A 24,877-nucleotide genomic window follows, 5' to 3' on the forward strand; every position below is an offset into this window, starting at 1 on the left:
TGGTGTAGGGTTTTCTACTTGAGCAGAGGGTTGGACTAGAAGTAATCCAAGATTCCTTCTAACTCTGTTATTTTGTTATTCAATCTGAGCTGTGCTAATTAATCTGTACTTTATAGAAGCACTATCTCCCCAAATATCTTGCACAATCACATTTCATCCCAATATATAATCACTATATAAAAAGTAGAAAATGCAATTTTCATTTTGTCTGGTTGAAGTAGCCACTGTGCTTACTTTAGCTAATGTGACACAATAAAGTAAGAAGCCTGCTTTATCCATTTTTTCAATCATCCTCCAGAGATTTTGACACAGGCCTTTGATTAGAAACCAGATGCTGTCCATCATTTTCTGCCAGAACCATTATCAGTGTTGAAATGTTTTTATGTCTTTCTTTAATTATTTGCTCAATCCTGGCTTTAAGGTATAATTTGACATGCCAGATTGTTCTAATCAAAAGCATCACCACTTACTGCCAAAATGAAAGGAGAAAGGGGGTAAAAGATGATAAGTGTAGAGAAAAGACACTCATTTGGAACTCCTAATACTTATGTAGATAGATTGTAGACATAATAATAAGCTGTCGAAGTGAAGGAGACACAAACATTGCTTTAATGGAAACAGAAAAGTAAGTGATTAACATGGCATGCTACCCACAGAGAAGAGAGAAGATAGAGGTATATATAACTACAATGACATAGAAGACATTCTATAATTTATCCTGTTCTTCCAAGGAAGGAGAGAAAAGAATACATATCAATATAACAGTTTTCTTTGTGTCAATTAAGATGGAGTATTGTTTCACTTCCTTTGAAAACCATTTAATTTTGTAGAGGTTCAAGCTTCCTTTTGCTTATGAAACAACACAATATACAGACTGAGAATTACTGTAAATACATAGATGTACCAGCCCAGTTTTGGAATATAATGTAAAATGTCCCTAAACCATGGGCCATGTCCAAGGGACATGTTTTCACTTTAAATTAAAGTGAAAAAGATATACATCTTTTTCACTTTAACAAGGGTTAATATAATACTCATGGACAGTAAAATTAAATTAAAAATGGGAGAAGGATAGTATATTAGGCAGTAGCCTGATTAAATGTTTTACATTTGGAGATACATTTGGGGAGGGGGGAGATATAATTGGTCAATGTGGAACTATCTTCAAGACCGCCTTCTACCGCATAGCTCCCAGTGACCAGTAAGATTCCACAGAGTTGGTCTCCTCCAGATCCCATCAGCTAAACAATGCCGGCTGGCAGGCCCACGGGGCAGGCTGCCCCAGCTCTCTGGAACCAGTTACCTCCTGAGATCTGGAGCATCCCCACCCTATTGGCCTTCCGAAAAGCGGTGAAGACTTTTTCAGCAGGCCTGGGGCCGTTGATCTCGCTGTTGTGATCTGATGAGATCTGGCCATGAATGGTGTGAATGGGTTTTAACTGTTTTTAATGTTTTAATTTTTAATGTTTTTATATATGGTTTTTAAATGCATTGTAAGCCGCCTTGAGTCTTCGGAGAAAGGCGGCATATAAGTTGAACAAATAAATAAATAAAATAAATAAACTTTCTGAGAAAGAGTGTTTTTATTATCTCAGCTACATAGGAATAGCAGAATGCTCTCCTTATTCCAATACTATAGGTTTTCTCCCCTTAAAACAACATTTGAGGTTATCATAAATCATATTAAATTATATAATTATAAATATATTATAAACATATAATTGTAAATTAATTTCACATGACACAATGATAATATTTTAAGTTTAAGCTGAAAGAGTACTTGATTATACACCGCACTCTCCTTTTCTCCCTCCCCCTCTCTCTCATTTTTATTGTTAGCTTCAATCAATCCACTGAAGAATGAAGGAAAATATGTATATCAAACTAATTTGATAGCTTTCCCTTCTATTTCAAGTCCCCTCCATTTAAATCCCAATATATAGAATTCTGCTTAGAAATTAAATAATATTTACCTTTGCAAGAACTCTAGTTCTCTTCAGGCACTAAGCTGATAAAAGTATTTAGTTAGCACATGGTGGCACTTTATTGTGCTTGCCTGATCTCAAAAACATGTAAAAGCTGAACAGAACAATAGAAAGTTCCTGGATGGGCTGGGAAATTGAAAAGGTATTTATGTGCAGATAACAATGACAAATCAGTCCTGTATCTTTATCATTGAGATTCATCTGGAATGCTTTTAAATCACAGGAATATTTTTAATAGTAAGATAGCAATAGTGGGATTTAAAAGTAAGATCTATATATTTACTTCCATATAAGTAGGGCCAGGGGTGTCAAACTGACGGCCCATGGGCTGGATGAATCACATGCCAGCTATGCCTACCCCAACTCTGTGAATGGGAAAAATGTCACAAAACATCATGTGATGACAACATGATGCCACAAGTTTGACACCCGTGAAGTAGGCAGCTGTGAAGAGGATAAAATCTATTTTATCACAATGAGAATAACACAAAAGAATGTAACTTTCATTGAAGAGAGAAAACATAATAACCAGCACGCAATAGACCCCTATAAACTTTGATGCTCAAGAAAAATATGTTTTATAAAAGTTTATATACCTTGTTCAGTCATACCATTTGGAAACAACTTATTCATAAGTGCTTCTAACACTACATTAAGATTATACTACATACTGAGTTTGTGGGTCTGTGTAGGTTGATTCTTTGAAGTCCAATTTTTCATGATTAAATATGTTATCAACTACGTTACAGAAAAAAAAGTGGAAAGTAGTCACAGGCAGTTGGTTACTTATTTTCTAATGAAAGACAACTAAAATTGAATGTCTATACCCTCTCCTCATCTAGAATGGTCACTAAGTGTGTATGTGACACACACACACACACAGAGAGAGAGAGAGAGAGAGAGAGAGAGAGAGAGAGAGAGAGAGAGAGAGAGAGAGAGAGAGAGAGAGAGAAAGAGAGAATGCTGTGTAGATCACTTGAGCTACTTTAAAAATCTTGACCTTAATTAGTTGATTAATCTCTTCCAGCTCCCTGAAATGGCTGACTGAAAGTGACCAGACTTTACTCAGTTTCTGAAGGCTTTTGTTGTTAAGTACAAAACATTTGGTCATAAATGTGTAAACTGGTTAGAAAATCATTTTTTTAAAATTATCATTTGGTAACTGAGGTAATCCGTAAAGGAGAAGTGGCAGAATGGATAACTTAAAAAACATCATCATTCTTGACAGGATTATTTCTGTGGTATTAAATTGAAAGAAGATCTCCAAGTAAGTCACCTTGAACACCTGGAATGAGAAAGGGTATACAATGTTTATTATTTCGGAGATAATATTTCAAACATTTCACATACCTTGAATGTAGGCCTTTGATTGACAGATGCAAAGATAGCCAGTGTTTCTACAACTTTAACAGATGTGTCAGAGAAAATTTCAGTGGGGTCAATTTGTCTTTCATGGATGAAAAGCACTGTATCTGCCAAAATACATAAAACAGAACATGTTTTTGGTAATAATTAAAAAAATAAAGGTAGAACTTTATTGTTCCATATATATGATTAATATCTTGTGCTAATTGAATTTAAGGGGAACAAGAATCCTTTTATATCTGGTCATTTTAGAAATATACATTTTCTATACATTTCTAATCTGTGATTGCTCAAGACATAAAGTGCTCATTTCCATATGTGTAATTGGACATCACAACTACCAGTTTGTTTGTTTTTTGCTGGTATAACTCATCCAATTGCCCTTTCTTTTTATGTATTTTAATTCTTTGACTGATAAACATGTAACATTAATTATATTGAAAGTTTTATTTGCAGAATCACCTCATCTGACAAACTTCTTGCTATCAAATGAAGAAAGTATTTTGGGGGTAAAGATTCTAGGAAGGTAGGAATGGGCAATTTTTAGATAGAATGCTAAGAAAAGGTTAATAACATCTTGTTTTAACAACGCACTAAAAATTAAAAATGTCAGTATTGAAATCTGAAGAATAGTGTATATGCTTGCTTGCTCTTTATTATTTCTATCCTCTAACACATTCATGCAATGTATTAAAATGTTCTGTGTCAGTCTTAGGTAATTAGGACCTGATTAATCAAATTTGCGGCACCTCATTTTGATGATAATGTTCTGCTGAAATGGATCTTACCTTTGACTAATGGATGATAGAGTTGATAACTGGGGACATTTTAATCACAGAGCTCCAGTGATAGATGGCTAGCCTAGCTAATTGAATTATTTGACAGTACATTGTGGGGTTTTTTTTTGGGACTTGAACATTTTAACACCATAGGTAGGAGGCATATTTGATAAATAATATGGAAATAATGCTGAAATAGATTATTTGTTTGGACTGCAATGGAAGTTATGTTGTTCCTTCCCACCCATACCCAACTTTGCTTACAATAATCCTATATGGTATCAATGGGGGGGGGGAAGCTACAATTTTCAAAACTATACTTAAGCAATTGCTTAAGGACTTTTGATGAACAGCAATTCTTCGTTTAAAAGTAGTTTTTATTGAATATAAATATTAAAAAAGACATACGTAACATATACACAACAAACATTTATACAACATATACACAAAAAGAGTGTAATTTCTTCTTAAGCATTTTTTCAGAGTGACATTCTACAATTCTACTTATCCTTCACCTCTCCTTAATCTAATAACATTTTTATTATATATATATAATATTATATATATTATATTATATATATATATTTAAATCGGTAATATTTCCCCTATATTTTTTGTATATTTCTGATTTTTAACCAATTATACCAATTATTCCATATTTTATAATAGTCTGATTCTTCTCTTTCTTGTAATTCTTTGGTTAACCTATCCATTTCAGCGCGTTCTAAAATTTTCCCTATTACTGCTGTTTCACTTAGTATTTTTTCTTGCTTCCAATTTTTTGCGTAGGTTATTCTTGCAGCAGTTAATATGTGAATTGTGAGATATTTGATATCCTTAGGGTATGATTTGTTAAAGATTCCTAATAGAAATGTTTCTGGTTCTTTTTCAATCTGTGTTTTTGTTATTTGTTCCAACCAATTTTTGATGTTAGACCAAAATTTTTTTGCTGCCGGGCACGTCCACCATAAATGATAGAAAGTCCCTTGTGCCTTTTTGCACTTCCAACAAATCGGGCTATTTTTAGGTTGTATTTTTGCCAATCTGGTTGGAGACATATGCCACCAATAAAACATTTTCAGTTGGTTTTCCTTGTACACTGTTGCTTTCGTTAAATTTAGGTTTACCTGCCAGAACTTTTCCCATTTTTCCAAAGGTATTGTGTGTTTGATGTTTTGAGCCCACTTAATCATCGTTTCTTTGACTGTCTCTTCTTCCAATTTATAGCGTAGAAGAAATTTATAAATTCTACTAATTAATTTATTTTCTGAATCTAATATAATTTTATCTATTTCTTGTTTTTGATTATAAATTTCATATGTTTTTATATGTTCTCTGTATTTGGATTGTATTTGAGTATAAGTCCACCAGTCTATTTCTCTGTGTAAATCTGTCTCCAATTGTTTTTTTGTCTTTAATTTGCCTTGATAGTCAATTATATCTTTATATCTAATTATTTTTGTCTTATCTGTTAAATTTGGGTGCCTAATTGATTCTGCCGGTGCTAGCCAATTTGGTATCTTCATATAATATTGTTTTTTAATTTTAAGCCAAATTTGTAATAATGAGTTTCTTATTGTGTGTCTTTTAAAATATGAATGTGTTTTGTATTTCTCATCCCACATAAAGGAGTGCCAGCCAGTTTGGAGTTTGTGTCCCTCAATTGTTAAAATTCCAGAATCCTTTAATTCTATCCAATCTTTGACCCACGATAGTACTGCTGCTTGGTAATATACCTCCCAGTCAGAGAGTGCAGCTCCACCTCTATCTTTTGTATCCTGAAGCAGCTTAAATTTTATTTGTGGCCTTTTCCCTTGCCATATAAATTTAGATGTTATTTTATTCAGCTTCTCAAAAAACAGTTTATCTATTTTAATTGGGGTGACCTGAAACAAATATAAAAATTTAGGTAATATAGTCATTTTGATGGCCGAAATTCTTCCTAGGAATGAAATGTGTAAATTTTCCCATTTTTCTAAGTCTTTCTTTGTTTGTTCTAGTAATTTATCATAATTGTTTTCTTTAATTGCTGATGTTCTTGTAGATAACCAGATTCCTAGATATTTTATTTTTGTTGTTGTTTGGATTTGTATATTATCTGTCAATCTTTTGTTTGGATTTCCGTAAGGTTTTTTACAATTAGCTTCGATTTACTTTTATTGATTTTTAGTCTGGCCACTTCTCCAAATTCTTCTATTTTTTGGAACAAATTAGGTATAGATTCCATAGGATTTTCTGTCAAAAATACTAGGTCATCAGCAAAGGCTTGAGCTTTGTATTCTTCTCTATTGATCCTTAAACCTTCAATTCCTTGGTCTTCTCTAATTTTTTTCAACAGGATTTCCAATGATAGAATATATAGTAAGGGGGAAAGTGGACAGCCTTGTCTGGCTCCTTTTGTTATATTAAATTTGTCTGTTATGTCATCATTCATAATTATCCTTGCTAATTGCTTGGTATAGATTTCTGCTATAATTTTCCCAAATTTTTCCCCAATTTGCATATTTTGTAGTTGATGAACAGCAATTCTTAATAGTAACAGAAATCTTCTGATCTTTCTGATCTTTGTCATCTCTGATCTTTTGACTGTCTCCCTTTTCTATTCACACAGAATTATCTGCAAAGTTGCCTCCAATTCACAGAAAGATCTCAGATTCAGCAGAGACTTCCTTCAATGTATTGGGAAGGAAGACATGTTCTGCAATTTACTCCATTTCTTATGACTGTCACAAAATCTGCTCCATAATGTTAGAGTCTATGGGACACTAGACGAGACTTCCTTCCTTCCTCCTTCCTTCCTTCCTTCCTTCCTTCCTTCCTTCCTTCCTTCCTTCCTTCCTTCCTTCCTTCCTTCCTTCCTTCCTTCCTTCCTTCCTCCCTCCCTCCCTCCCTCCCTCCCTCCCTCTCACAGGAGCATATACTGATTAAAATAGAGCCACCAGCATTTAGTTTACATCCAACATGGCAATAATTTTTGCAGTGGTTCTCAGACCCACAACAAAGATCTGCTTTTAAATATAATAATGATCAAAAAAAGTATCATTACCATCATCATCAATTCTTCATAAACATTACAATATTATATCCCTACTTTTTTACTCACATTATAAATTCCCCTTCTCTACAGCACAGGAAGTTGGAAGATGCCATGCTGGAAGTGTAGGACTTTAGGAGATTCCCTCAGTAATTTTTAAAGACTCTAAAATCATAGAAACATGGGACAGCTTTAAAACTATTTTGTGTTGATTGCATCATTTTGCTTTCAAAAGCGAGGTAAGGAAATGGTGGGAAAATTAGGGGGGGGAGGGACAGGATAGATAAATGTTTCTAGTTCTTCATTTGCATATTATCATCTGAAGAATTGGCAGTACTTTTAGTATCCTGGAGTGTCCCATTAACTTGGATTGCATTATAAATTATGGGGAAGGGGGTTTCTTTGCTCTAATTTTGTTTTGCTGACAATCTAAAATGCCATCAATAGATTTATTGATCATTCCTTTTTTAAAAAATTAACAAATGGACATTTATAGTACATGGAACAGAAAAGGTTACATAGAAACAAATACTGTCTGAGTTGTTTTATTTGTGTATGTGTGCTTGGCTCAAATCCATAATTTCTTTTCTTTTTAAAAATGCTAAACTAGCAGAAATTAACCATAGATAGGTATCTTTTTTAAAAAAATATTTACAGATCAAAATTTGAAACTGCCCATCTCCCACATAGAGGTAGATAGATAATAATAACAAAAATAATAATTGTGATCATAATTTAAAATGTGACAGAAGGTTATGTCATAAATAGCACAGTTAAGCAGGTTAAGCAGATTAACTTAAGTTAAGTTAAGTTGAATAAAAACTTCAATGCCTAATTAGAGTAAATCAATGCTTTATACAGTATTAATTCAATAAAAGCATGAAAAAAACAATATAATCGGAAATATTATTAACTGACAGCTAAAACTGATGAATTATTAAACAATGTAATTTCATTTTTTTAAAAGGGACGGGACAGTAACATTTTGTACACTCTAAACTTCTCTAGTTGCATTAAACGAAAGACAGATCCATTAAATATATTATTAATAGAAGTGCTATTTTAATGTACAAGGTTTCTATACCCAGAGAAGGAATAAATTGTATGTTCTTTCTAGTCAGCTGAAACTAAGGAAAAAGTTATCATGGATGCTGGAATATCCAGGGGAAATGTTCAGTCTTGGAGTTAAGCAGGTTGTACTAGTTCTTTTCTTCAAAATAGTTTATTGAGATATTTCTAAACTATTGTTTTGAACAAGAGGACTCAAACAGCAGCACAAAGGTTTCAATATTGTATAAATAATTATCAACTGTGCAAATTCATGCACTTTCTCAAATAAAGAAAGGCAGTTAAGACCCATACCTCTGTTCTAAGTTAGTTTTTTAAAAAAAGGAAAAGAGGGGAGTATTGTCAACACTTTGAGAATTCAATATCTTGATGACAAGGCAGCAAAATCTTCTGAATGTTTGCAAATGAGCAGACAGACTTGGAAAAATGGAGAAATCTACAGTTGTTGTTGGTCGGAAGGATAGCCACAACAAAAATGGATATTTTACCAAAACTGCTATTTTTATTTCAAGCAATTCTGATAAAACTAGAAAAAAAGTTTTTTGAGGACCTAAACAAATTGATTTTAAAGTTTGTCTGGCAAGGCAAAAAACCAAGAATCAAATTGAAAAAGTTATAAGATACCAAAAATAGAGGAGGGGGATTGGACTACCAGATTGGGAGCTGTATTACCAGGCTTCGGTGCTCACATGGATGAAAGAGTGGATAAACTTGAAAAACAGAAGAAAGTTGACTTTAGAAGGACACAATTGGGGTGGCACGCATTTACGTGGTATGGGAGGCATTATATCAGGAATGCTCTGCTCTTAGTATGGAGAAAAAATCAAACAGAAACATTACATGAAAATACCAGTCTGGCTATCCACGATGGAAGCGCTAATACATCCAAATGCTCTTGAACTGGAAAAAACTCCTAAGGTATAAAGATATCCTAAACGAACAAGGGAACTTAAAATCAAAACAGGAACTAAAAAAATCAAAGAATCGATTTGGACTGGTGGCCATATATCCAAATACAAATGAGATACAAGAAAGATGCTGAAATATATAGATTCTATAAAGAAGCCCTAGAACTAGATCAGATATTTCTAGGGACAGATGATAAGATAATAAAGAAAATATATAGCTACTTATTGAATTTTAAAATGGAAGAAGAACATGTAAAAGAAACCATGATAGTATGGGCCAAAATTTTGGATATACTATAGAATTAGACAATTGGCAAAAACTTTGGGAAAGAAACTACAAACTAACGATGTCAACAACATATAAAGAAAACCTTTACAAAATGTTCTACAGGTGGCATTTGCCACCAGCAAGAATGGCAAAGATGTTCCAAAAGACATCGCCAGCGAGCTGGAAATGTAAACAGATACTAGGTTCCTATTACCATATGTGGTAGACCTGTCCAAAGGTGAAAAAATATTGGTTAAAGATAAAAAGGTGGTTAGAAGAAATGACAATACAACAAAAAGATTTAAAACCAGAATTGTTCTTGCTAGGTATATTACTGGGAAAATATAATAAAAGAACTCCATATTTAATATTACATGTGATAATGGCAGTGAGATTATGTACGCAAAAAATTGGAAAAACAGAAATATACCTATAGATGAAAATGTAATAAAGAAAATATAAGACTGCTGAAATGGACAGGTTAACAATGAAAATTAAGGATAAAAAGGAAGTAGAGTACTATTTAACTTGGGACTTATTTTATAAATGGTTATATATGACACCTGGTCTACCTCAGCATGTGGAAGGGAGCATACTGCATCCCTTTCACCTTTCAGCTCCAATCCAGGAGCCCTCAAGCAGTCGCATTCATGACAAACCATTTTATACCAAATTTATATTTTGCTGATAAAGAAATAAAGGGAGACTAGTATAGATCTATTTCAAGCCATTTAGCTGATGAGAGCTAAATAGTTTGAAATAGATCTATACTAGTCTCCCTTTATTTCTTTATCAGCAATAAAGAATATCATATATATATATATATATATATATATATATATATATATATATATATATATATATATATATATATATATATATATATATATATATATATATATATATATATATATATATATATATATATAAGCAATATTATTACTGGATTATACTTGATTATAGATTAAATTGTATCGGGTGATCAGAAGGGAAGATTACATTGTATGTATTATTTTCATATTATGAGGAAAATGGTTATAATTATGGTGTGTATAAAACTGTGTATTTAAAAGAGATGTGATATAGTGCACTGCCATTGCAGAAATGAAAACGTTATGTATAACAAAAGAAAATGCATAATAAAAACAATTTTAAAAAGGAAATAAAACAAAACAGTGTAATGTTCCCTGATGACTACATTCAGCACAATGGAACAGATTTCACACAAATTTATTCTTCACAATTGGACCAATCAGACTCGCAAAAAAAAAAAAAAAAGACAATCCTATCCAATTCAATTCCAAGGTAGTTTGGAAAGATTTCATCTTATACACTATCAAATGCCACAAATTATCAAGGTCGCATTCCATATTTTGATTTTCAAAAAAGGTTAAGTATAGAAACCAAGCAAAGCTTCTCTGATTTAGTGCCAAACTTGATTTATACAAATCTTAAGAGTTGGTTTTCTGCCAAAATAAAAAATAAAACCAAATCCTTGCTGCTGACCACCAACATTTGCTTGAGAATGTGTCAAAGTACAAAATACTGGAGAGTTTGTAATAAGATATATCATAAAGGTTGACAAAGCCTTTATATATATAAAAAACGAGCCACTGCTATGTTTTAAATACAAGCTCTATTTATAATGAAATAAAGGTTTAAATTCTTGCGCCTTTTTCTCACACCTGCATGATATAAACTACTGTATTTTTTAGAGTACAAGACACACTTTTCCCCCCCTAAAAGAGGGTGGAAATGTTGGTGTGGCTCATACACCGAATACAGCCATTTTTGGCCTCTTGAAGCCCTACCCTGCTCATCCCATTTTTGTGAAAAATGGGCCCATTTTTCACAAAAATGAGGTGCACAGAGGGTTTGGGAGGCCTGCAGAGTGCTCCTGGAGGCTGAGGAGGGCAAAAAGACACCCATTTTTCACAAAAGCGGGGCCTTTTTTGCAAAAACAGGGGTGCTTTTGCCCTCCCCCAGCCCCAGGAGCACTCTGCAGGCCTCCCAAACCCTCCGTGCACCCCGTTTTTTGCAAAATCAGCCAAAAAACAGGCTATTTTTGAAAAAAAAAACGGGGCGTGCAGAAGGTATGGGAGATCTGTAAAGAGCTCCTGGGGATCAGGGAGGGCAAAAACTTTTTTTCTTACTTACCTCTTCGAAATCCTGGTGCATCTTATACACCAGTGTGTCTTATAGTCTGAAAAATATGGTACTTTTTTTAGGTGGGAAACTGTCTTCTATAAGATCCTACCACATGTATTGTCCAGTTTGGGGAAGAACCCTTTAAGAAAGATTGAGAAAACTGGAATAAGTGCAGTTATTCCAAGTTCAAGGAACAATGAGAATTATTAGGGAATTTAAAACAAAGTGTTATAAGGAGACACTGTGTATGCTCAATCTCGAAATGGGAAATCTGGATTGGTAAGGTGTGGTGAAAAATATAGTAGCACTTTTGAAATAGGATATATTTTTAAGTAGTTATTCAAGTAGGATATTGAAATGATAGCCCACAGAAGAAGGTACAGCTTCTTAAAGTTTGGCTCAGAGAATAATGGATTTAAGTTATAAAACAGATTCTGACAGAATGTTAGAGAATAAAAAATTCTAATACTAAGAGCAGTTGAACAGTTCAACCAATTACCCAGAGAAACAGTAGACTCTCTTTTACTGAATATTTTGAAGTATAAGTTAGTCATCTATCAGTTAAGGATATTTAATTTGGATTCCTGAGCTAAAAAGAAAAAGAAGTTGGGGTCAATGACCTAAGCATTCCCTTAGGGTTCTATGATATGATTTTGCTGCCACATTTTTATATTTTGATGATGATACTCTGGAGTAACTCTAACATGCTCTGGAGAGACATTCTTTTAAAAGTATCTGTTCCTTCAAGTGAAATAGTTAGCTTGGAACTTTAATAACTTTAAATACTAAATAACTAATAGTCATCTGTTCAAGGAATCACTAATAAAATAATATTTTTCATTAATATTTCAGCTTTTAAGCATGGAAACATTGACATTTATTTGGGCACAAAATTATTTATTTTCCTGAATTTTTAAGCACTTTTTCTATGCTTAACAGATATTAACTGGATTTTACCGATAGATGCTAAGTAGATTGTGGTCAATTTTCTATTATTTGTTAGTGGCTTTTCTATCAGTTTTTACATACATTAAATGAAAGGTCTTGTCTTGTCTCATTGTACTTCCTACTCATTATATGGAAGACAGAGCAGAGAAAAATCTTCTATCTGAAACCATTTCCGGTTTGTGACATAATGAGAAATCTCTAGGAAAGATTAACTTTCTAGAAGAGTTACTAAAACCTTATACTTTTTAATTTTTCAACCATAGTTACAGTAATAAGGAGAAAAATAAAGTGTTAGTAATTACTCTTCTTCTGTAGTATCAGGAAAGACAAATGGTAAGTTTGTGTTTGTTTCTTTTGCCGTCTGATATGTGAATTAAAAGATCAAATCCACTGTATGTTGGATTCAGTTATAGGAAATAATGTTCAAATCCATCCTTAGCAAGGGGTTAGGGTGAATCATTTCCTCCAAATTATTTATAAGAAATACAATGAATATATTGGATCAGTTTTTAGTAATAGACTTGTCAATTGTAGTTTTAAAAAAGAGTAATTGAGAAAGCAGTTAATGTAGGCTGCGGTGAATACCTGCGCATATATGTCAGGCATTCAGGAAAGGCAGACATAAAATGCATAGTATTCAAGTAACCAGAATTTTAAAAGTCAGCTTCCATAGTGCAGGACAATAGAAAGTAACCCTGTGAGCTTGATTCAGTATGAAAACTTTACATCAGATGATAGAAGTAGATTCTCATTTTAATGTCACTGAATTGCCTAAACCAAGAATTTTCTAGACTAATTTCCCACTGGCAACAGGAACTATGGTCTTATGCTCAAGTTCTATAGTTCGGTTCTGCAGCACTTGATACTGCAAGTGCCACAGTCCATGGCAAAGTAAATCTTTAATTTGGTGCAGTCTTTCTCAGTCTCAAGCAACTTTAACAGGAGTTGACTTCAATTCCCAAAACATACCATGGTGGCTGGGGAATTCTGAAAGCTGAACTCCACATATCTTAAAGTTGCTGAGGTTGAGAAACACTGATTTACAGAGACAGAACCTGTAGTTCCGGGGGGTGGGGGATGGCCCACTAAAATATTGTATGGTTCCTAGACCCCTTCCAAAAGTTGCTTTGCTAAATTATAACTTTTTCAGAGGATGGTTGGGGAACTGTATAAAAAGTGAAATAACGTGATTTAACTGTTAAAACTAAACATATTTATTTTTTGTCTTGGCCAACTCTGTTGAAGTCTTTGGCTTGAAAAATAAGTAGCGTATCCTGCTCTGTCATTCAAATTTAATCCAAACTGCCTCTGATATTAATACAGTGCAGTGCAGAATGCAAATGCATCACAGCAATTTCCTGTTTTTCCATATTTAAGTTTTACAGATGTCTTAAGTATTGCTTTATATAACAAACATTGCTTGGTTTTATCCTATTTTTCATGCTCACTTTTAAGGAAAAGAGACTATAGGACAACCTGTACTTGATAAAAAAAAAATGCTTTCTACTTTCCTGAAAAAAATGTTCTGGTTATCAACAATGTTCAATTTTGATGAGAACCTAGACAAATACACATTTGAAGCTTGGATGAGGCATGATTGGACCCAAAAACAGCCAGCTGGGTTGAGGCCATTAAAAGCAAATCCTGGCACATTTATGGCAGGGGACATCCTGTTGGCTTTCAAATTAGTAAATTGATGTGAAATTATAAGTAATTAGCTCCAGCATTTTAGCAGACCCAATGAAAATTATTAAAAAACATCTAACAGCTGCTGGCTAATCAAGAGAAATAGTCCAGCAACTGTGAAACATTTTAAATGCTCCTAATAAAAATGTTAGCATTTTGTGAAGGGTAGATAGTTGGGCTGTGGGCATAGTAGGAAGAAATATGAAATTCTGGTAAATAGCATATGGGATATTTAAAGGCAAACCAAAACTCAGGTTGGTCGTCCATAATCAAACAATATTATGTACACTTCTTGTTTGGAAAGAGGAATATTGATTGCTCCTCCATTATTTGTGTGATGTTTTGGCACAAACGCAAAAAAACATGGATATTTGTAAACTGAAGATCTTAAACTATATTTTTTCCTTAGGACAGTTTGTTTCAATCATCTACAACAGGGATAGAGAACATTCTGCTAACATCGTGTATAAAGGGTACTAATATCCTTTTGAGGACTTTTGACTAGGTCCCCAAAATGTAAACATTTCATAGGATTGCAGAAACACAAAGAATCAATTTTAACCATTAAATGCCCCTAAATAAATTAGGCATATTTGGGTTGCTAACTCTGCCTACTTGTGACTGTATGCTATTTCATGCTATGAAAAGCTTAATGTAGGCTTACTGCTACCAGTGGTTGCTGATTTCTGACCTATACAGTCCATCTCAAAAGAGAATCTTGAAGATAATGCTAATTACAACCCATGTTATAAACGCTCCTTTGGCCTTGTCGTGAATTATCCAGAGAATTCAGATCCATCTCCAGTTCTTCCTCAGCAAATCTACTTTTTCAAAAGACTCAAGAAGAATGCAATATGTACAGTATGATTATGGATTCATACAGAGCTTTTAATTACATTTCCCATCTGAATCCAAGTAAATTTTATGTATACAAACTTACTGTGTACATTGCAATATATAAGCATAGTTTTATGCCTTTCACTGTCTACTCTTCCCCATCTGAATTATTGAAGTGCATATGTGAAATGCAAAGAAAGAAAGGTAAATAGAAAATAGATGAATTCTTATGTAAGATCACATCAAAGCTTTTCTGTATTTTCCTGTGATCTCCAGTGATTAAAAGCCCACCCCACGCCCAATAAGGAAAACTTTAGTAGCATATCTGCAAAATCAGCATAAAGGCATTTGCTCCATATGTTTCGCATTGTTTGTGATATGTGTGAAGGACTGGGTGCTATCCATATAGGCTGCACAGTCTAGTAGAAATTAGATTGAGGTATAAAGGGTATGCAGCAGTGTGAAATCCAAATTTTTTTACTACCGGTTCTGTGGGCATGGCTTGGTGGGCATGGTGTGGCTTGATGGGTGTGGCAGGGGAAGGATACTGCAAAATCCCCATTCCCTCCCCACTCTGGGGCCAGCCAGAGGTGGTATTTGCAGGTTCTCCGAACTGCTCAAAATTTCTGCTACCGGTTCTCCAGAACCTGTCAGAACCTGCTGGATTTCACCCCTGGTATGCAGAATATTGAAAAGAATGTTTTATTTCACTGGAGCTTTGATTAAAGTATCTCTTCAAAGGAAGTTGTGAAGAAAAGTAGTAACTTCCTTCTAATCATTGGAGCACAGCATATAAAAACTGGGAGGGTCAACTGAGATAGATCAGTAATTTGTAATTTATGACAGAATTCTGTAAATAGGGTATGGGAGACACACCAGTGTTGAACTCCTCAAGTGTTTTGATATTCTCTATATATTTTGTGAGCAGAGAGAATGGGTGAATTGATTCTTCAAATTTCTCCAGGAAGATGTGTGTGTGTGTGTGTGTGTGTGTGTGTGTGTGTGTGTGTGTGTGTGTTTGTGTGTGTGTGTATCAAGTTGTAAAGGACTGGATACCCATTTAATTTTGACAATAGCATTTTTGAGTTTTCTTGGGATTGAACCAGAGACTAAAAGCCAGAGAGGTTATAGATTGCTGGAGAGATGATTGTACAATGAAGTACAAAAGCACACATACCTTTAAGCCATCTTGTAAGCAAGAATATCATCTTCAACCCATGACAATCATTCTGAAGTTCTTTTCTCCTTTCACCTTAAAAATTGAAAGAGAGGGAGGGAGAGAGGGATGGAGAGAATAGAGAATAGATGATAATAGATAATAGATGCTAATAGATTGATAGATAATAGATAACAGACTGACTGACTGACTTCTCCTTTGAAATAAATTTCAAGAAAAGGAGCTTTTCTTTCATCAAATTGAGGGCCGGTAGGGAAAAAAATGCAGTTGCAGAAGAAATGTATGTGTGTATAGCAGAATGGTAGGGTAATATGCTCTGACAGCTAACTGATTTTTTATGACAGATGATGAAATCATTAGTGATGTGTTATGCAAATTCTGTGGTCCATTCTGGCTTCAGCAGTTAGTGAAGCTGATCACTCATCCTCTTCTGCTTTCATTGGATCTTTGGTGCTCTTTCTGTCCTAAAGTATAGGGCACTGTTATTACTATTAATTACCATGGCATTAATATCAATGGGCTCTCATGCTCCTGGCATATGTACCATATATCCATAGTCAGTCTTAAATGCAGACGTGCGAGGCAGTAATGAGCATTTTTCATTACACCCATGTATCATTGCTGCTACATGAACCAGATTGTCTAACAGTTGGCTTCCTGGTGCAATTCTAGATGCTGGTTTTTATCTTTATGATGTAGGATCCGGTTAGCTGAAGGACCGGCTTTCTCTTATCATTTTAAACCTAACCTGATAGGTTTAGGCAGAGTAGGTGCGCTCCAGGTTGCCTCAACGTTATCAGCCTCTGCCTTCTGGAACAATGCTCTATTCTCCCCCACCCTCAAACTCCTATTATGTATGGTCCTAACTCTTTTAGGGTTCTAGAATGCCCTTAAGATTCTGGCTCTGTTCTCAGACCTTGGATTAGTATGTTAGTTTCATGGGGTTTGTTTTGTTTTGCTTGAATTGTTTGTTTTTGTCTAGGTGGTGGTTCTAAGTGGTTTTATTTTCAGTTATTTTTAATTGTGTATTATTTGCACATGTATGTATAAATGAGTAGCTGAATAGCATAGTGGTTGGAGGCTAAGATCAAGACAACAGAGAAAAGTTAAGTCAACTGGTAGAATGACAGAAGGCTATGGAAAGAAAGGATAAGATTCAGGTACTGAAAAAAATACAAAGGTCTGACTCCATCTGAAGCAAGAGTGTCTAACCTTGGTAACTTTAAGAGTTGTGGACTTCAACTCCCAGAATTCCACAACTAGTATGCCTAGCTGGGAAATTCTAGGAGTTGAAGTCCACATGTCTTAAAGTTGCCAAAGTTGGATACCCCTGCCCTAGAGACTGCTAAACAAAGACTGGCAGTACTGGCTACCAAGCTAAGGAGATTTACTAGAGAAGCAAAGGGCAAGAAACTAAATACTCTTTTCTTCAAAGAACCATTTCAATTTTATTGAAAGTTTTAAAAACAAAGCTAAAAACTAATAAATATTAATATAGAGTGAGGAAGAAAAAAAAGAGAAATCAGAGATATAGGTAAAAAAGAAAAAAGATATAGGCAAGAAAGAAAAAAAAACATAACAGTAGAAATGAAAGAAAAAAAGACATAAAGAAGTGGCTTCCAATATTCTTTATAACAGTTATAGGTATAATTAAAAATTTACTTCTTTTTCTAGAATTACATAATGACTCCCTTCTTCATATAATCTATCCTCTAATTCAGAGATCCCTAACCCCTGGGCTGCAGCCCATTACTGGGCCATAGCCTATTTGCAACTGGGCTGTGTGAGAGTGGGCTGGCACATACACGCATGCACACAGCTTGACTCACACAAGTGGTGGACTGGTGCACACATGCATGCACACATCTTGACTGGCCTAGCTGCATATGCATGCACATGCTCGCCAGTCTGCTGCTCTTGTGAGTTCATCTGCATGCACGTGTTTGCACACCAACCCACCACTCATGCAGCCTAGTTCCCATCTCCCTCCCAACCGGGCCACCAAGCTATAAAGGTTGGGGGGCACTGCTCTAATCATCAAAACCATAATTGTAAGTTTATTTTTTAAGTTTTATACAAAAAATGCATAAGGGGTTTCCAGTCAGCAATAAACATAGATATTGTCTTTTCTCCAATTAAATCAAATTATTTTTAGTTGTATATTGAAAGTTATAAGCTGCACAGAGTCCTTTGGAATAGGATGACTATAACAAAATTTATTATTATTATTATTTACTTTATTCACTAAACATGAAACTCAGTCAACTGAACATTCAAAAATGCATCACAAATACCATTGACTGGTGCTAGTGGTTGATACGGGTTGCTGCCAGCATCCTAGGTATCAACCAAGTACCTTCTTAAGATGTACGATGTTCCAAGTAGCACAGTTTTTTGCAGCTCCGCTGGTGTTATTGCAGGAAGCTGCAATTTGTTTATGTATCTTATAAAATTCTTGGACATGGTACCAAGTGCCCTGATGACAATGGGTATCACTGTTACATGTTTCATCCATAGCCATGTAGTTTCGATGGCCAGGTCGTTGTTTACTATTATTATTATTATTATTATTATTATTATTATTATTATTATTATTATTATTATTATTATTATTATTATTATTATTATTATTATTATTCAACAATAGTAACCACTATTCATATGTGTGGTATGCATATAAATATATATATATTTTCTAAACTATATGTATATATAAATATGCTTATCATATTTTGTTCAATATGGCCATTTTAGTGTAATTCTTTCTCATTTTTGCCCATTTTTAATAATATATAACAACTGTCAGAGAGGTTTGAAAGCTAGAAGAATAACAGGGCATCAGTTTGTATAAAGGTACTAAAATGCAGACTAGGCAGGTTCACATGCATTGTTCTTGCTATATATTATACTTTTTATATATAACATATTTTCTCCTATTTGCAGATCCATTTCTCAATGAAGTCATAAATGTATAGAATGGATAATTGGGCACAAACATTCCCCTAGGAGCTTTGTTCTCATAACTTGCTTAATTCAATCTGAAATCACATTATTACTCTGTGCATGACAGCAGCCGCTGTATATTCTCACCAAATCCCACTTGCGGAGTGCCAATCAAAAGGTGCTCATGCTGTGATTGTATGTACTCTACTTCTGTCTAATTAAATGGGTAACTCAGGAGAAACTTGTTCCTGCAAAATGAGAGCCCAACTTTTTTCATCTTCAACAGACACTTCGTTTCATTTCAGAGCAAGTATTCTGATGAGCATTCAGAGCATTAAACTACCAATGTACAAATGACTTCTTCCATTGGCTTCTTTTGTTCTTTAGTATTTCTCCTTTCTGATTCAGTGCTTTTGCCTTATAGCTTTCACAATGTCATTAAATTGCCTAAAGATAAAGCTGGAGCATGCATATGTATGATGTATCTAAGTGGACTTCCTTGATCTCTGATTACGAAAACCAAACATGGATCTATAATTCAGCTGACTTAAAGCAAACTGTTCTTAAAGCTGAATTAGGCTTTCAGCTTTGTAAGGGTTCCAAGCTACAATCTGATCGTTTCCACACACAGTAGGATCCTAATGATTTGTGTATGAGAATGAAGTATAAAGTTAAAACCTGTTAATAGGAAAGAAAGAAAGGACCCATAAGTGAAACTTCTCAAGGATTTTACCTATTATCAAGGCTTCTTTTTCCTCTAAAGCCCAAGGTAGGATTTTGCAGCCATGCCTACTATCCGTTGATAATCCTATCTTCCACATATTTGTCCAACCGTTTTTGAAGCCAGGTGTCTGTAACTTCACGTTTTATAATAGTGAGTTTCATTATCAACTATACATAGATCCCCCCCCTTTTTTTTGTCTGTCCTAAATCTCCATCTTTCAATTACATTGAAGAATCTTTGTTTGAATCCTTAGCTACGGAGTACTGTATGCTAAATTGGTCAATATGCTAATTTCCCCCTAATTCTATGGATTGATTTAAGTGTTACTAAAATAGTATGAAAACTCCAATAATTTTCCTACATAATTATTCACTGATGTAGTTTTGACTATTGCATATCATGCAACTGAAAGGTATTTTTAACTGTCACATCATTTTCAACAAAAGGTATATTCTTTACTGTTATTGCACTGCATCTCACTCTGGACAGTAAAAGGATTAATGATGATGAATGGATGGATGGATGGATGGATGGATGGACAGACAGTCAGATGGTGGATATGTAGGAGAGAGAGAGAGAGGGAGAGAGAGAAAGATTTAGACCAATAAGAGATATCCTATGTCAAAATTAATGATAGTGCCTTCTTTCTTGTGTCTTCAGTTCTTCTTCTCTATCTGTGCCAACATAACACTATTCTCCCTGAAAAATCTATTCCTGTGCCAAATCCTCCTTGGTCATCTTGAATTCCCATTTACTGGTACATGACTTTTGCGTACATGGTTTCATATTTCCTTGACCTTGTTACTTTATATACATATATGAGGTCTTTGTGGGAACATTAGTTTATTTTTCATTCAGCTTGTTACCTCCTAGGAAGGGATAACACATAAAGTAAATAAACCACTAAAAGTAAATGAATGCCCAAAATAAATAAAAATGCATTTTTAGGTAGTCAGAGTGCTGACATAATCTATTCTGGAAGTGAAGACTTGTAAATGAGAAAGACTATATTTAACCTCATCTGAAAGAAGGAATCTGAACCATATTCAAAAGTTGATGGTGTTATAGAAACTGCAGGATTGGCTTTTGCCCAAAATTTAGTTAAATTTAGTTAATACAGCAAGGTTCTGCTTTCATAGGTAGTATATTAATATGCTATCCATATTATTTAAAACATTTAGATCTCACTTATTCATACGTACCTGAAAGAAGTTGAAGCCTAAGCAACTATCTTATTAGAATAAAAGATGTTAGTCTAAAAAGATAAAAAATTAAAAAAAATTTTAAAAAATGTGTTGGAGGAAGCAATCATTGCAGAGCTTGATAAGGATGGAATAGGAAAATTCCAGCCTGTCCCACCTCCTCCATTGGGCTTATATGCATTAGATTTAAAGATAAATGCCATTAAGGCTGTTCCATCCTATTGCAAAAATCTGATAGTAAACGGCAGAAAAATTAGTAAGGGCATCCAATCCAATCCAACTCTACTAACAAAAGTAACAATGATATTAAACTCCAACAGTGTGAACTAAGCAGCTTCAAATATGAATGAAATATCTTTCAAGTAAAGCAGGATTCAGAAGGTATAATGCCTTTACCAGTGAATAGCTAATGCATTTTCATTTTATTATTTTTTAGAGTTCCAAGTTCAAGCTTTTTATAGAAAGGGACTATCTTAAACAATAAATAATAATTTCACCATCTGGAACTATTCAGTTAATCTCTAGATGGTGGAAACTATATCCAATTAAAATTGTACTCTGATCAAAATAGATTGAAGTTTTATTTATTTGAAGCAAATGTCCTATTACAGCATCTTAGAAGTTTTCTCACAGGCTTCTGCTATGGTTTTTTTACTATTATTATTCCGAGACTACACATATGTTGAATGTTGAATGTAATGTGCATGTGGCAGAAGGATACAAAACCCACCCGAGTCACATATCATGCAGATATTTCTTTGAAATGCAAATCAGGGTTGATGTTTTAATTAATACTGCAAAGGTAGGGACAGTAAAGCAAAAATGAAAATGAAGAGAAACACTGACCATAAAATCACACATAGGAAAGGGTTTTGCTTTTTGCTGAATCATGTATTATTTCATGGATCTGTCTTTTTCATTTCCTTAGTTTTGGCATGGTTTTGGGTTGGTTCTTGATACTAACTTTGTATAATACTCAATGTCCTTTCCTGTTTCATCACCTTTTCCTACCAACTCTTCCTTGGCTGAGTTTCTTTTTTTCATTTATTTCACTTTCAACTTCCCTAGCTCATTCTACTATTTACTGATACAATGTCAGCTTTGCTAATTATGAATTATAGTGATGAAGGACCAACACTTGCCCTCTCTCAAATGTGTACACATTCTATAGTTTACAGAGGAATGATCCATTCTATTGATAGCTTTCTCAATGACAGATTCAAAATTCTTCATTTTCCTGAGGTGACAGCTATTTATGAGCTCAAATTTCTTGACATACAGTATGTTAATTTGTTGAGTGCCAAATAGTAAAACAAACAGAGAATGAAATTTAAAATGTTCTAAATGGTATGCATTCTGAATTGTCACTAGCTAAATAGCGGAACTTAATTTTTGCTTGATTCTGTTTACATTTATTCTGCTGAGGTCAATTAAAAAGTTATATATTTATTAAGGAATTATTCTAGTTACCTTAATTTTTAAATATGTTCATACAATCACTATCATCTAGTGAACTTTATGCATTTCAAAATTTAGGCTTGTTCAGTGGTGGGTTCCAAAATTTTTTACTACTGGTTCTGTGGGTGGGGCTTGGTGGGTGTGGCATGGCTTGGTGGGCATGACTTGGTGAGTGTGGCAGGGGAAGGATACTGTAAAATTCCATTCCCACCCCAATCCAGGGGAATTTTACTGCAAAGTCCCCATTTCCTCACAATCAGCTGGGACTTGGGAGGCAGAGAATAGATGGGGGTGGGGCCAGTCAGAATTTTTACTACCGGTTCTCCGAACTAGTCAAAATTTCCATTACCAGTTCTCCAGAATTGGTCAAAACCTGCTGAAACCCAACCCTGAGCTTGTTCCTCTAAAAATATTATAATGCACAGACTAGAGGTTACAAACAATAAAGCAATGACCAGTCTATTTCAGTTAGTATGATTTGGTTTCTCCATTTACTGTATATAAGCAGCAAGAAACACATCACTTCATCTTGCCAAATAGTTGATATTAACACAGAGATGCAGACACTGGGACATAAACACATATACACAGAAAGACACACACAAACTTTAATAATTATCTTTCGGGGTAAAAACTTCCATTATTTAAGGTCCAACTCCCCAAACATGTGAAAAATAAATCCTAAAACTATACCATACTGAATCTGGTAAATAAATGTGTATATTTCTGTTTTTATTAACAAGTCCTGAATATACTATTAACAGATCGTGAATATATGGTTTGGAAATTTGAAGAAGATTTATATGGCTAAGTTTAAATAAAAAGTGGAACTGGATTCAGTAAGAAGTTGAAAGCATTCTTCATTGATTTCTATGGCTTTCTGCCTACCTAAAATGTCTTTTGCCACTGGAAAAGTGTACCCCACCATTACTGGAAAGAGCCATCAAATGTTGTCCATTATGAAGGGACTGGGAGAGTGGCAAATCTTTAGGCAAGCCTATCTACCTTCCAAGGGTAAAAGATGTGGGCTGAAAAGAAGTCATCCTGCTGATAGAGGATGAGCTGGAAATTGTAGTTTTGAAAATGAGATGGGACCCCACTCAAAATTATATTGTTTGGATGTCCTGATCTGAACACAGTGGAAAGTGGAGCTGATGAAGGAATTGGCTCCATAAATTGCACTCTGGAGAAGGAGAAGACTTAGAGGGTTCCTTACAGATGCTCCCCATGATGATACCATAATACCTGTCTCCAACAGGCTTTATGCTCTGGGAGTTGGTGGGTTTCAAAAATTTTTACCTTCGGTTCTGTGAGTGTGGCTTGGTGGGCGTGGCATAGTTTGGTGGGTGTGGCAGGGGAAGGATACTGTAAAATCTCTATTCCTCCCTAATCCAGGGGAAGCTTACTGCAAAATCCCCATTTCCTCCCAATCAGCTGGGATTTGGGAGGCAGAGAATAGATGGGGCGGGGCCAGTCAGAATTTTTACTACCGGTTCTCCAAACTACTCAAAATTTCTGCTACCGGTTCTCCAGAATGGGTCAGTACCTGCTGAAACCCACCTCTGGGTAGAAACAGATTTGTCCAAGCTGTGGTTTTTAATGAAAATGACTTATAAATTGCTTTTTGGACTAAAACTTACAGAAGGGCAAGTTCTATTACACCTTGTGATTTTCCTCAAACTAGCAGTGAAAGAAGATTTATATATGTTTAAAACTTAAAAGAAAACCTTTTTATTTGGAAATAAGCAGTGAAAAGCTATTAGAAGATTCATTTTTTGGGGGGGGGAAATAAATGGACTAAGGGGAAGTTTGGGAAGCAAGACTTTGAAAACCTTATAACAATGTTTCTTTGTTTAAAATCCTTTTAAAATAATTGAAGATCTGAGTTTACATTAAATGTAAGATTTTTTCCCCCCCGAAATGTTCTGGGTGAGAGAAAAACATGATAAGAAGAGACTTTCAGGGTTACTAGAGGCAGCTTCAAAAAAATTAAACATTGTAATTAAAGGAGAACTCCCACTAGTTCAGAATGGAGAACCATTTGGCAACCCATAACTAGCTCTTTAGACTGTCTAATACAATCAGAATGAGCTTGAAAGAAAACCTAGAAAAGGATGTCAAGCTGTTTTGGATACAGATTTAAAACTGACAGGATATAAGAATCGTATTGACGAAGATGCTGCACAAGATTAAAAAATTGAAACTGGCTGAGGTTTCAATGGTTAAAACGGACATACAATATACCAGAACAACTTGGATGCATGGAACAAATCAGAAAAGTGACTTGGATAATTTTCTTACTTTCTATTTACAAAAAAGATGTATGAAGGGATTCCTGAGAAAAGCA

At 34.5% G+C, this 24,877-nt stretch overlaps 2 long non-coding RNA genes across 2 annotated transcripts; one reads left to right on the forward strand and one right to left on the reverse strand.

Annotated features, from left to right (window-relative positions):
* Positions 1-3,276: 3,276 nt before the first annotated feature.
* LOC117666089 (uncharacterized) lies at positions 3,277-16,289 on the reverse strand. The gene is made up of 3 exons (XR_009621300.2): positions 16,204-16,289; positions 7,233-7,328; positions 3,277-3,457 (listed from the first exon to the last, which is right to left on the reverse strand). It is a non-coding gene; the product is annotated as an uncharacterized LOC117666089 (long non-coding RNA).
* Positions 16,290-17,115: 826 nt separating this feature from the next.
* LOC117666088 (uncharacterized) lies at positions 17,116-19,503 on the forward strand. Its single transcript, XR_004591606.2, has 2 exons — positions 17,116-17,363; positions 19,147-19,503. It is a non-coding gene; the product is annotated as an uncharacterized LOC117666088 (long non-coding RNA).
* Positions 19,504-24,877: the final 5,374 nt, after the last annotated feature.

This window comes from Pantherophis guttatus, chromosome 1, assembly GCF_059756535.1.
Source record: "Pantherophis guttatus breed Tessera chromosome 1, ASM5975653v1, whole genome shotgun sequence".
NCBI classification, from domain to species: Eukaryota; Metazoa; Chordata; class Lepidosauria; order Squamata; family Colubridae; genus Pantherophis; species Pantherophis guttatus.